This window comes from Chrysemys picta, chromosome 10 (genome assembly GCF_011386835.1).
Source record: "Chrysemys picta bellii isolate R12L10 chromosome 10, ASM1138683v2, whole genome shotgun sequence".
NCBI classification, from domain to species: Eukaryota; Metazoa; Chordata; order Testudines; family Emydidae; genus Chrysemys; species Chrysemys picta.
In genome coordinates this window covers 20841513-20856038 of record NC_088800.1, presented here as the reverse complement: position 1 = coordinate 20856038, position 14526 = coordinate 20841513, and the positions used below count along the sequence as shown (strand labels likewise).

The window sequence follows — 14526 nt, the reverse complement described above, 5'->3', positions numbered from 1 at the left end:
CCGCTTATGAGTTGCCAAGTCGGTTGTTACAGAACTTGAGATGCAGAGTTTTTTCCATCTGGGTATACCAGACTTAGCTTGGCTGCAGCCACTATAAAGCTATCTGAATATGTGTATTACCACATGCAGCACAAACAGGTAGGAGCAGGATGTGCATAAATGTGTAAATGGGACAAAAATACTCTAATTTTCACTGTTTGTAAGGTAGGTTTTTGAAACCAGTTTTTATAGGAAAGCTTCTGTCTGTGATGCACTGTACTTTGTGACTGCCACCCCACAATTGTGCATCTACAGCACTCAGGAGGTTACTCTTGCTGGGTGAAATTCAGCACTTTAGCGTCGGCAAACAGAGGTAAGGAAATACATTATTTTATTTTCCATCATAATATTTGGATTTATTTTTAATGTTTTATTAGCCTCCAATTTTATTTTCCCTAGTAGGTGGGCGCGGCGTGGGCATCTGTTTAGAATCTCAGTGTTCCCATTCAGACATTAGTGGCTAGCTAATTTTAGCCACTCATTTCTTTCTATCATCTCTGCCCTCCAGAGACCTCAATCAGTAAAATTCGCTCTCCAACACTTTATCATATATATATGCAAATGTTACATTTACAATTGTGAGCATCTGTTCTTAGGCCAATATTTTAAGTTGTGCTTTAAATCCATTTTGCAATAAACATGGGGTATGTTTCAGTAACAAATGATTTTCTCCTGATTAGTAAATTACTGTTATCTCTAGTGTTTCATTCTAACTACTGCTTGTTTAGAGTCAGAAGAAAACAGATTACTTAGTCAGTAAAACCATCCCCTTATTTCCATCTCCACAAAGCTAGGTCTAGCTTATTTTCTGGGGAAACGGTTTTCAGCTGAAAGTGAAAAATGTTGCATAACAACAAACATATAATATGGGAAGGAAGGTCTAACCAAAAGGATTACCACTCTCCATTGTAACTAGTTTAAAAGTTTTAAGACTTTCTGGTCAGAACAAGCTACTGTATTTGCAGCACATATGTATTTTCTATTGGTTGCCTGTATAAAAAAAATTATGAAAATTCTGCCAGTGTGGTGCTTTAATACAAATTAAATTAGATTACAAGAAGAAAATACCGAACATTTGGTATTTTGTTATAGAGCAGACTGACACTAGAATTTTGAAATAAATCAGTTTTAAAAGGTAAAGTTTTCTTGGACAATTGACAGCCTCTCTCAGAGACATGCATTTCACTGGGTGGGTACATAATTTTATATGCATCAGTACATGATGCTGTGATAACTTGGATGGCCATTTATATGGGATGCAAAAGAGATGAGTGCATCATGCATTCCACCCTAAGCAACGACCAATATAGTCTTTAGTACCACATTCTGCATATTGCATTTCATGTTTAAAAAAGCATTTAAAAAGAAAATGCTTTTTAAAAAAATTATTGGTACTATTCATTTGCCCCCTCTCCCCCTGTAAAGTTGTGCTCTCTCAATACTATACTCTATCATTCCTATTGTACAAGATGAAAAGGATAACTAATGAAATTTAAAAAGATCCAAAAGTTACCCAAAAAACATTCGACACAGAATGATTTTGTGATTTTCAGGTCAAAATATAAGTGTTGTCCCATTAGAAATCTGAGAGTCTCCTCTTTCTAACTGTAACCACCCCCCATCTATAGGCCTGATGGGTAAACAGAAATTGCACATCTGCTATACATGCAGGACTGAATATTCTCTGCTGCCCCTTAGACCATTAATGTGGGGGATGAGGGGGAGAGAAGTTTCTCTTTTGCTTATTTAAATAGCAGCTGCTTGAAGCTGCTCTAGAGTCTATTAAACGCAGCCCCAAGAGAAATTAGTGAGCAGAGTGCAGGTGAGGTGGGCCAAAGTAAAAAATAAAAGCAGTTTAACACTTAGCTATCACTATCACATTTATACACCTGTGATTTATGTAAAGTCTAGATGTACACACATGAAACTCTAGCTCTGCCTGCTGTATTTACAGGCATCCTATTTTATTTAAATTAACGACATGTAAACTAGGGCATAACAGTAATTAACCCCCTTGCCTCTTAAAGCACTTTTTGGGGAAAAATAAAAAAAAAGAGCACCCACCAATGGGGAAGTATATGGATCATTCTACGGTCACAATAGAAATTTTATACAGGAAACATATAAACAAACGTGAGAAACAACCCCATTTAACCACAGAAGTGCTTCTTATGAGACTGAGAAAATTTCCACTTATTCACAAATGGCTAACAGTATGTTCCTTTCCTAGAATTATAGACGAGTCACTAAAAAATAGCAAATTTGACAAAATTGTCCAACAGCCCACTAACTGTACAACTGTGCTAAATAGTCAGAGTAGTCGACATCTGCCAGAACCAGTGTCTCTTGAGTCTGCCAAGGGTATAGATATTTCAGCTGGATAAATATGCATTTGCAGCTTGCCACCTTCCGGACCCTGCCACCAAACCAGCACTGAAATGAAGGGCTGGTGTGGAGCAACAGAGTAAGTGGCACCACAGTTGTCATCTCACTCCTGGGAAAAACTTTATTTCTGAATAGATATGGTTGTGGGGAAGCGGGATTGTTTGACTGTTTTAAAAAAAACACTTTAATAAAACTAATAGTTTATTATGTATAATTCTTTGGGAAAAAAAACAACCCACTATGTATCTTGCATTTACTTCTAAGGTTAACCAAATATATTGAGTCCATTTTAAGGGATTTAGTGGAAAAACCTACTAATGCCCAGCAAATGGGATTTTTCCTAAGAGTTGTAGAGGTTTTTGAGTGTGTAATTTTACCTGTAACGTAATTTAAAACAAAGTCATAACTCATCAACCTGAATTACATGGGGAGCATTTAGACCAAACAACAATGAATAGTGATGAGTCAGGAAAGCAAACCTTTGGGACAGTTTGGAGAACTTTGGGGCAGATTTGATGGAGCCCCTTGAAGCTTTCTCTATGTCAAGTTGAGTATGAGCAGAGCGGGTCACAAAAAAGTCACTGCAACTTTTTTAGAAATTTTGAAAAAGGTATAAAAAAATATCATTGACATTTAAAAACAAAATTTTAGATGTCAAAAAACCCAAAAATTTCTTTGAGGGAATACAGAAGTGGGTCATTGAAAACAAAATTTTTGATAAAAGATTTCATCACAAACTTGAAATTCAGGAAAATTTCTACCTGCTCTGAATCTGAGTAATATGTGGAACCAACTCAGTAGAACACAATCGCAATAGACTAGGCTAAGCAATATTACTGCATTAATACATTCCAAATAAAAAACAAACATGCTAGGATAGTGTCTGTAATGAATTAATCTGCACTTTACAGGCAAGAATTATGAAGCCAGGGTTTACTTCCGACCCTTTACTGGTTGAATAAAAGTACTGCAAGTTCAACCAAAATTCAACTTTTCAAATGTGGAAGAGTTCCCTTAAGTGTGACCCTCTCGACAAATCTATGGATGGAGCACATAATATTATGTTGTATTTATGTTTCTTTGTAGGGGACTCCTCTTCAGAACTCCAGAACCACAGAGGAAATGGTAATGTTCAGTGATCCTGTGCTGTTAAAGTGCAAGTTGATTTTATGGATCTTAACATTGGATGATTCACAGCAAATTGTGACACCAACCACAATGGTTCTCTGCAATCTTCAAACCATCAGAAACTTCATTAGGTGCAGGCTTTCTATGGACCCACCCTATTTCTGTCCATTCCCTATCAAAGGAGACTAGCGTTCAATCCAACTGGAGACTCATACATGACCCTAATAGCAATGGACAAGAGGAAGTTTCTCTGATCACAGCCCATCTGTCCTCAAGCCATCAGACAAGCCCCACCCAGTCTCTCATGGGTTGAATACCACACAACCAAATCATCCATCCCTGCTGAAGAGAGTACATGTATAAAAAATGAAGAGCCATACATGTAATCATTTTTTTTGTTTTAGGAATATTATCTAAAATGCTTATTACATTGGGCAAAACATGACCTGGAACTTCCTGGCTGAGTTCTAAGAATGGCTTTGCACACATTGACCATCACACTGACACTGCTGAGCTTTCTTTCATCAAAACTGATAGAAAACTATGGTTATCATTAGAGCCCCATGCGGATACAAAAATGTGGATCTGCAGCCGATCCGCAAACATGGCAAACAATACAACCGCATCCGCAGACGCAGATACCTGCGGATTTGCCAGGCCCTAGTGTGACAAAGTTCCTCCTCTATCTTGGTGGGTCCTGCGCTTATTAGCGGATTTTCTTGCCTCAGAGATTCACCGTGTGGGTTGGGGAACAGCCCAGAGACCTTCCCCTCTGGAAGAACCCACAGTCCAGGTCAATTGGGAGGTTTGGGGGGAACCCAGGCCCTCCCTCTACTCCGGGTTCCAGCCCAGGGCCCCGTGGACTGCAGCTGTCTATAGTGCCTCCTGTAACAGCTGCATGACAGCTACAACTCCCTGGGCTACTTCCCCATTGCCTCCTCCAAACACCTTCCTTATTCTCACCACAGGACCTTCCTCCTGGTCTGATAACGCTTGTACTCCTCAGTCCTCTAGCAGCACACTCTCAGCTCCTTGCGCCTCTTGCTCCCAGCTCCTCACACTCTCACCACAAACTGAAGTGAGCTCCTTTTTAAAAACCCAGGTGCCCTGATTAGCCTGCCTTAATTGATTCTAGCAGCTTCTTCTTAATTGGCTCCAGGTGTCCTAATTAGCCTACCTGAACTGGTTCTAGCAGGTTCCTGATTACTCTAGTGCAGCCCCTGCTCTGGTCACTCAGGGAACAGAAAACTACTCATCCAGTGGCCAATATATTTGCCCTCTACCAGACTCCTGTACCCCACTGGTCTGGGTCTGTCACACTAGTTATCATCTTCATATAAAATACATCCCTAGAAAGAGAGCTAACTCACAAAGATCGGAACCCTGAGAGGTGCTAAGTGCCCTCAACCAAACAGGAGTTAAGGACACTCAGAACTTCACAGGATTGTTCCACCTCAAATTAATCCCGTTCCTCACTGGAAGAAGAGGTTATTCATTGGCCCAAAAAACAAAAAAAACAAACAAACAAAAAAAACAGATTGCTTGAAGGGGAGAGATTTCTTTTGGAGGGTGCAGCAAGACTTTCTGTCCCTTAAGGGATATCATAGAGTTAAAGAAATTGATCAACGTGACTGGAAAACTTTGCGAATTTTTTAAAATTAAAGAGAAGTTTCATGTTTAGGTTGAATCGGGTCATTCAAAAAGACCACCAGACATTCCTTTCTTTATATCTTTGAATGCCAAAAACAAATTGAGGAATGACAGGATGTTTAAATAAGATCAGTAGAACCACTAAAAGGAAACGGGGAACAATATTTTGGTTGATTCAGCACAAATTGCACTGATCAGTTTCTAAATTACTACTATAATGAGTTTTAGCAACTGTACAGTGTATATCATTAGCCAATCAAATGCCCAGTATATCATGATGCAAATAGGCCTGGTGATAGCCTGAATATGATTATTAGGTGAAGCAACATCGCACAGTACCTCTATCTCTTTCATTATTATGGGTAGCTCCATTATTTATATGGTACTGTACACTGGAAATTTATTTTGTATATTAAGATTTACATCTTCTGTCATAGCTGAGCATTAACAGGTTTCTATAGTTGCAGAGAACATAATTTCTCAAGCAAGCTTCATTTTTTTGTTGGGGGGGGAAGGGAGAAGAGGTGGAAAATGAAAACAATAGCAGCAACAGCCTGGTTCAATTTTGCTCCTGAAAAGCAACAAAGCAGGATGAGAAAAGGTTTCTGCTGGATCATAGTGATCTCCATGAATTCTCTACGGTAGAAAGCAAAGGTAGAAGATTAATACAGACCCAGGGACAAGCAATCAGAAATACAAGGAGCAACTTCTAACTATCAAAAATGAAGGTTTTTTTCTAGGTCTGAATTTTTTTTAAAAGACATTTTAAAATATCGTATCCAAGTATTCTTTTAAAATGCAAACCATGACAACTTTGTACTGTGATCTCAGATCTTTCAAGCTACAGCAGGTACAGGCTGTCAAGGAAACCTTCAAAATAGGTTGCTGTTTTAAGTGCTTGCGGTGGTTTGATATGTTGTGCTCTTCCATCAGCTACGCTGATTTGTGTGCTTGTGGTGCTGGTTGTTCTTCCCTCTGAGGCTTCAATTCGCCAATTAACAAAATTCCCCAATATGAAGTTACAAGATTGAAGGTGCCATTTTCCACACAGATATTAAAGCAGCTCTAATCTTTTGAGGACACGGAAGATCCCAATTCACCTGGAACTCTGTGTAAGAAGAGGGCCAATAATCCCCAGGTAATGGCCAAATTCCAATTGAGTTACATTGTCTCCCTATATTCTCCCTGTGGTTTTTAAACAGACTGTTTTTCACTTCCTCCCCAAAATTGTTGTGTAGTATTGTGCATTTTCAACCAGAAGCAGTGTGCCACCCTAGCGATGGCTGTTATAATCTGTGTATGGTTTGTCTTACTTATGCGAAACAATCTGTTCCAACTTGTATTTAGCTGTGACACTCTGAAAACTTTTTCCAGCCCTGAAGAAGAATTCGGTGTAGCTTGAAAACGTGTCTCTTTGATCCAATTGAAAACTATTACCTTACCCACTTTGTCTCTATAGTTTGAAGGTCAATTTGTAAAGTGCTTTGGGATCCTTCAGAAAGCAAGCTCTCTCATATCTCATCTAGGTTTACGGTGACCCTCTAAGACACAGAAGCTCTGGTCAGTCCGGACATTTATCCAAACCATTTGAATCTCTGATGTCTGGAAATCTAAGGAACAGGCATTTGAAAGATTTCTAGTACTTCTCAGGTCCATTCAGACAAACTATTAGAAGAGCCAATCACTATAATTATCTGGGACACCAACAAACAATTACTTCTTCTGTAGGACTTTACAAAGATAAATCCTCACAAGGCAACCTTCTGCAGTAGGTATTATCCCCATTGTACTGATGAGAAAACAAGACATCTGGTCACTGCTTTTATACATGAGTGCTATGCTACCTCAAAGGACAGTGATAGAAGGTGTATCAACCAGAGCTATTAATTTCCTGGCTTTTGTGTGTTCAGTTCAGACGCTTAATACTATTTAAATGAAGATTTATGTCCTTCAAATTCCTTTATCATGGTACAAACTGTTTTTTTAAAAAGCATGCAATTCTGAATATTCAAAGTGATTGTTTTGAACTGTGCCTTAATAGCAGTAATTCAATTGATTGTCTCTTACTAGAAATTACAATGGAGACTGATGAGTAGCCATACACAGAGACAAAAAACACACATCAGTGTTTATGCTTTCCTGACAGAGCCCTGAATGTGAGACCTTATCACTTAAGTAGAACCATCAACTTCTTGAAATCTGAAAAATAATGATGTTTGGAAAGTTTTTGTATGTCTGTGCCACACTTTATAACAAGATTCTCATTTAAACTATAGAAATAGTTGCCCCAACAATCCCATGAAACTTTGCATCTCATTCTATTATTCTTTAATTGTCACCTGTTACAAAAGATAGGTTTTAAAATAACTAAGTAATTCAGACTGGGATCTTCTAAAAAGTCTGATAGAGTAAAACACTTATGTTCCACTGAAAGTCAATCAGAGTTGGGCACCTAATTTCTTCAGGGTCTTTGAAATCCCAGCCTTAGTAGTCAACATAAAGGAACTTTTTGGGTGTGTGGGGAAGTTAGTAATTTGAAAAATATTCCTCTGGATATTAAGGACCCAATTCTAAGAGGTGCTGAGCTACCTTTCACTCCCACAGAAGTCAATGGGAGCAGACAGGTGATAAGCACAATGTAGGACTAACTCCAAACATGTCTGTGTGAATACATTAAACATAATTGTACAACATGAAATAATAATTGCTTTTATGAAACCAGTCTTTTTATTGAAAAGAAGAGAAGTCAATTACTAATTTGCATCCAGCCTAGGTTAATAGGGACAGACAGTTATTACAACTGGCCAAAACCATGGCATTTCCAAAATTTTGTTTCATTCCAAATCAGGACAAAAAGTCACAATTTGGGAATTTTAAGTGAAACAAAAATATTTCAAAATATTTTGTTTTGACTTATAAGTCAAAACATTTAGACCTTATCAAAATGAAACATTCTCATAATATTCTGTTAAAAATTGGTGAAATCAGTATGTTCCCATGAAACATCTGGATTTACTCACATCAGCATTTTCCAATGGAAAACTGTGCCATCAAAAGGTTTTCAACCAGCTGTTACCATGAGTGGCTGTTTGGCTTATGGGAAAATGGACTTGATAGTTTCAGTCCTGTCCGTAGCGAGTAAGTGTCCACACCACCACAAATTACTAGCTTGGAAGATGAATGATTGAAAGGACCAGAGAGACCAAGTTCTCCTTTTGCTCCTAAAGATGGGTCCTTCCAGGTCAGGTTTGAGGCACACTTGAAAGGCAGTGAACGAGAAGCTTGTATTGCCTTAGCTTGTGCTGTACAAGTTCTGTGGATGAACAGATGACTTCATCTCACATCTATAAAAATATGCACTAAGAGGTAAATGGGGGAGGGAAGTCCATGTCCATATAAATTTTAACATGCAATCAGAATTAATTCAAATGACAGGTATCGATAAAATAAACCCCACACTGCTCCACCACATTTGAAAAGGCATTAAGCATAATTAGCAAAGAAGCCAATTATACAAGAGCAGTTTAATTTTTCAGTGATTTTATGTTTGTTTTCTTAGTGGCACCTGCAGGGGCAAAAGACAAGAACAGTTTCTCCTATCTTTAATGAGACAGCCTGGCACATCCCCAAATCTGACCAGTTAACAACAGTAGACCATCGCCCTTTAACTTCACCTCATGGGGAAGCAGCTTTAACAAAATCCTTATTCCCTCATTAAGAGTGGTGCAAAACTCAGCATTTTTTCCCCACAGGTTGTTTGGATCCATTTAGGTTTATATCCAAAACATAGATACATATAAGGCATTACTATACTTGGATTGGATCACTGAGTGAATTCAAGAGATCAAATAGGGAGCAGACTGGTCAGAGGCGACAGACTGGAGATAGGGAAGAGATGCTGAGAACACTGGACTAGTGCTAGGACAAGCTGTAGAAAGCATCACAAAGGACAAGAAAAGGTGCATGGGAAGAGGAGACTATCACCTCCCCAAGTCATAGCAAAAGGCCATACCCCTTCTACCTGGAGTATAACCTGGCAGGAGTTAATAGCCACTGGAGTCAATGGATACCATCACACTAAATTATTCTACTCCTGGTAATAAAGGAGTTAGGGGCCCTGGAGTAAGGGTATAGCACGCTGAGTTACGTTTGTGGCAACAATCTTTACATGTTTCCCGAAGGACCCCTTGGGTGAGTTATTGCTTTTAGCAGTTAAAACAAAATTCGCCACACTTTCCAAGTAGAAAGTAACTACATTAACTGAACAGGAAATGGGAAGCAGTACCTCATCATTGCAAGTTTGAAGACATTTTATAGCAAGTGGCTTTAAATAGCTGGAAGATGAAGGAGTTCCTATTTTAAACTTTAGCCTGCAGATTCACCAGCTTAAGGCTGTATCTGGTCAGCTAGGTCAATATTTTAGAGAGCGTAGTTGAGGTGACTGGTGACTAGCAGTGCTGAAGTTTCTGCTCTCTCACCTTGAGATGCAGCCATCCTCTAACATAATGCCCTTACCCAAGAGGGGCAGAATACCCTTTCAAGCTTCATAAACCAAGTGCAATATGGGGCCAAATCCCAGATCCAAAACACCCCACGGCCCATGATGGTACATGACGGTATTTAAGTTTTGCAGTTGGGGCCCATCTTACCAGAGTAAACATACACTGTCTGAGCCATCAAAAAACGGCAGTGTTGCAAACCGTAACTCTTCATGTTATTATGAAAAGGGCAAACAAGACTTCTGAATCCTCACTATTTAGAAAGGTGATAGAATATAATAGTCTGTCATCCATTCAAGCAAAGGAAGATGTTATAGTGGAGTATTACAAGTCCTTCAACATGAAAAGCAGAGCCTGTATACATTCCATCTGAGAAAATGGTCATTATGGGGATCCAGTTACCAACCCAGGAACCCCTTGATATGATCCCAATACAGGTATGGTAAACTTAGATGTGTCTCACTTCCATACGTGAAGGGAAAATCTGGAGTAGCAGTGCGATAACACTGCTCAGATAATCAGTAGTTGCTGGAAGACAGCTAGGCAGCGTCAATGAAGCAGATAAACCTACATCATCAGAAGCCGTATTGGTGGTGGTAGTGACCTTCTGGACTTTAACTACCACCAGTTAAAACAGTCAGCTAGATCCTCAGCACACCAATCCAGCTGCTTCACGCACTGGAAGCTAGCCTAACTGAATCAGAAGTCTGTCCATGGGCAGAATACAGCTGGTGCCAGTGTAGCAGGGTATATAACACCTTCTCCTGTCTCCTCCCCACCAGAGGAGACATGCTGAGGGTGGCCCTTTTTGGCTGGAGCTCACTATGCTCCAGCAATCCCTAGCCAATTTAACAGCCGTAGGGGACCTTTCCAGTTGGTATAATTAAGAACAGGCCTTTGGATGCTCTAAGTTACACCAGGGCACTGAAATGGCTCCTAGCTAGCCCAAGTTATTATGTAAGTGTCCAAGGGGCATTCCCTATATTTTGCCTGATTGCAGCACCTGATTGGTGCACGCTGCAGTAGGTCTGGGCTTAGGAGTGGTTGCCTCTCCTATCTTTGCTGGAGGAAGAACAGGATCTTATGTGAGAAAACTCTTACAAAAGAGCACGGAGCCCCATGGACCCTCCCTCCATACAGGGCAGCGATCTATTTTTACACTTTTAATGGTAGAGAGGTCTGGGCTTATTAACTATTAGCAAGGCAGAAATTGATAACACATTTTTTTAAAATTGTAATTACTCCTATTATCTGTCCCCACCTTTTGTATGTTTCTTTTGTCTTTTTAGAATGACCCTCTTTGGGGCCAGGCTGCTCTCTTTTTATGCATGTACAGTGTCTAGTGCATTGAGGCACGACTGCAATAAAAATAATTTTTAGGACTGACAGCAATGTTTCTCCTCCTTTTTTTAATGACCCTTATAAAGTAAAAGCCCACCTGTGCTAAACAAATGAAGAGGGGTACTATGGAAATCAGAATGACTTTTGTCAAAATAAGTGTTTTGATTCATGCCATTTTTGACCTTTCTAGGATGCAACAACAAAATAAATCTTACTGACAGGAACAAAAAGATGCATAGGCTTCCCAATGCCCATTCATTGAAAACTTTGCCTATGCAGCAAATTCCCAGTATTTCAATAGACCCAGTTCTCTAAGCCTCTGATCTCTAGCTTCCCACAGCTCTTAAATCTTGGAAGCCTGAGCAGAGAACAAAATGAAACTAACGAACTAGAGGAAAAAACAGACAAAAAGGAGGAGCCATGTTTAGAATGAAAATGCAGAAGGAGCACAGCTAGAACCGAACAGGTGTTAAGCTTTTCAGGTCACTTAAGATTCACCCAAAGACATCAATAACCTTAGCAAGGGGTTGGATGGCCTCACCTCTAATCTTTAGTTTCCTAATCAACTCAGAAGAGTGAAAACTGGCCATTCGGCTGCAGATAGAGCAGGAAGATGCTGCCACCTACAGGTAGAAAGATCATGAAGACACTAAATCATAACTTCTGGGTCCCCATTATGAAGTTTAAAAAAATATAGGGAAAAGTCAGGAAGCTCAGAGTTATATGTTACCCACACCAACCAGATCTTGGCCATATTGCACAAATGCATATGCTGAGGTATTACAGTTATTCCTTCTATACACAGCACCATGCATGCATGCATAACATATAATAATATGCTTTACATATAGAAATCAAAGTCTCTGTCTGACAGCACTGAAAATGTAAGGATCAATCCTGCAGAGTACTGAGTTTCATTAGAAGCGGAGGGCTCTATGCACCTAATCATAAACTGTGGTTATTTATTTAAAAGGGCATGGGAGTGGTAGGTTGACAGTTGAGTAATTTAGACTGTTTGGCTTAAACATTCTTCTCTTTGGTTTGGGGGCATTTTTTAAAGGTATCATATCTTACCATGGGGGCAAGAGGAAGGCTAAGCCCAGAGGAGTTTTTAAGAGTGGTGCACAGAAGTTTAGCACAGTGGAGAAGGGTGACGTTCCAGGCATATAGGGAAGCACAGAAACAGGAGGCAGAAGGATTTGGTGCCATGATTACCATATACAGTTAATAGTAAAGATTTTTCAAGGGTTCTAATTTGACAGCTACCTGGAAAGCAAAACTCTAAATTCCTTAATAGCTGTGCATGTAAAAAATTCTCAGCTACACTAGATCCTCAGAGTTATGAACAGCAGAGTTATGAACTGACCAGTCAACCACACACACCTCATTTGGAACCGGAAGTGCTCAATCAGGCAGCAGCAGAGACCCAAAAAAGCAAATACAGTACAGTACTGTGTTAAACGTAAACTGCTAAAAGAAATAAAGGGGGAAAGTTTAAAAAAAGATTTGACAAGGTCAGGAAACCATTTCTGTGCTTGTTTCATTTAAATTAAGATAGTTAAAAGCAGCATTTTTTCTGCATAGTAAAGTTTTAAAGCTGAATTAAGTCAATGTTCAATTGTAAACTTTTGAAAGAACCACCATAAGTTTGGTTTAGAGTTACGAACATTTCAGAATTACAAACAACAAACATTCCTGAGATGTTCGTAACTTTGAGGTTCCACTGTATAAAATTAGATCAAGGTAGCTCTTAAATGTGTGATCACTGATCACAGTGCTGGTAAATGTACACACAGAACAGGAACACACGCAATTCCAAAAACCTGGCCCTTCACTTGCTTGCTGCTTTTCCTTGTTAGCTTTGTTTGGGTTTTTTAAAGGAGGAGGGAATAGCCAAGACAGCTATTTTATTGTACAAACATTCGTTTGAGTATGCCAGCCAGTGATAGCACTTTGAAGTTATGAATGATATAGCCAAACTCCCCTCCCCCAGAAACTTTAAAGATCAGATTTTAAAAAATGGACTGTGGATTGAACTACCCTAATTTTGTTTTGGTTTTGTAAAATCAAAAACCTGACTGATGAAGTTTTACAAAACCCAAATGACCATCCCTCAACTGAAACAAACCTAAACCAAAAATCTACATACCGTGGATAGTTAGGTCCAGAGTAGGTGAAATCTGACCAGTGTGGCCAGACCACTCTGCAGCCTATAAACAGTGATTGAACTGGGCCAGTTAATTGTGGCTTGGTGAGACCTCATTTTGTGCTTTGCAATCTAAGCTTTCATTTTAAAAGAAAATTTCTCACTAGTATTTAAGGTGGCAAAGATAGCTTTTTAGAGGTCAACCAGATGTAAACAAAAGCATCCCATACTTCATAAGTCTACAGACAGCTTAAAACAATAGCACCAATACAGGAGAAAACAGCTCTTCTCAATGGAATGTTGATTCTGAAGCCTTCTGCTGGATTTCTGAGGTGAATTTCCTTCTTCAGTGCAGCTGCCCACAGAGCTGCAGCAGTGTGTTCAAACTCCACTCTACTATACTCACACTAGTGGAATAAGCCCACACTAGGTGTGATTTCATCTCACTTCTCTACACTGTATTAATATTCTGTCTCGTCATTGCATTTATCAAGAACAATGCAAAGCACTGATCTAGTTTGTCACACTGGATGGATGTTGTTCCTAGTCAACAGGACGTATGCACTGGAGGAAAAATAGATTTGCTGTGACACTTTCTCCTCCCACTTTACATTGGGGGACCCCCACTGGCTTCAGTAGAATTGCTCTAAGTTTTACTGGTGTAAAGGGAGATAAGAATCCAGCTCATGTATAGAAATTAAGTATAGTAAATTAATAATCACAGTCTTAAAAATTCAGTGGTAATTTCTTTGAATTAAACTCACCTAACCTCTGTTGGGAGAAGCAGCAGCAGCTTGTGCATCAACACCAGTAAGAACAGGTGCTAGACATTGGCAGGAAAATTCCCACTTGGATGCCATTCTCCTCGTCTTACCTAGCTGAACAGAGCTGAAAACTGACTCTGAAAATGAGCAAGACATGCAACTTTCCGTCTAGAGGATTTCATATTATGGAAACAAGCAAAAAATATAGGCCCAGATACTGCAAGGAGCTTTACATGGGCTGAGCCTGTAATGGGAGAAGGCTTCTTGTAGGACTGAGACCACAAAAATCAGAGAGAAAGAGCAAGAATTCAGTCACTCTCCTCTGCAACATTCTACATTTAAACTGTAGAACCAAGAAGGTAGCTGCTTCATTGCTGCCCCTGAAGAGGCTTCTACATTTAAAGTTACAGCAAAGAGACGATAGACTGAATTCCTCCTTGCATTCATCCCTACATATACCACAGATCGTATCTGGAATCAACATAGGCTTTTCATACTGGCTCAGTCCAATGATGCACTTCAGTGCCTTCATTGCCAATGCCCAATAGTTCATAGGAAGGCAGACACCTTTACC

At 39.5% G+C, this 14526-nt stretch overlaps 1 long non-coding RNA gene across 5 annotated transcripts in view; it reads right to left on the bottom strand.

Moving 5' to 3' along the window:
- The window catches only part of LOC101950813 (uncharacterized), a 240023-nt gene that overhangs the window by 160670 nt on the left and 64827 nt on the right, over positions 1-14526 (bottom strand). The window lies entirely within an intron of this gene.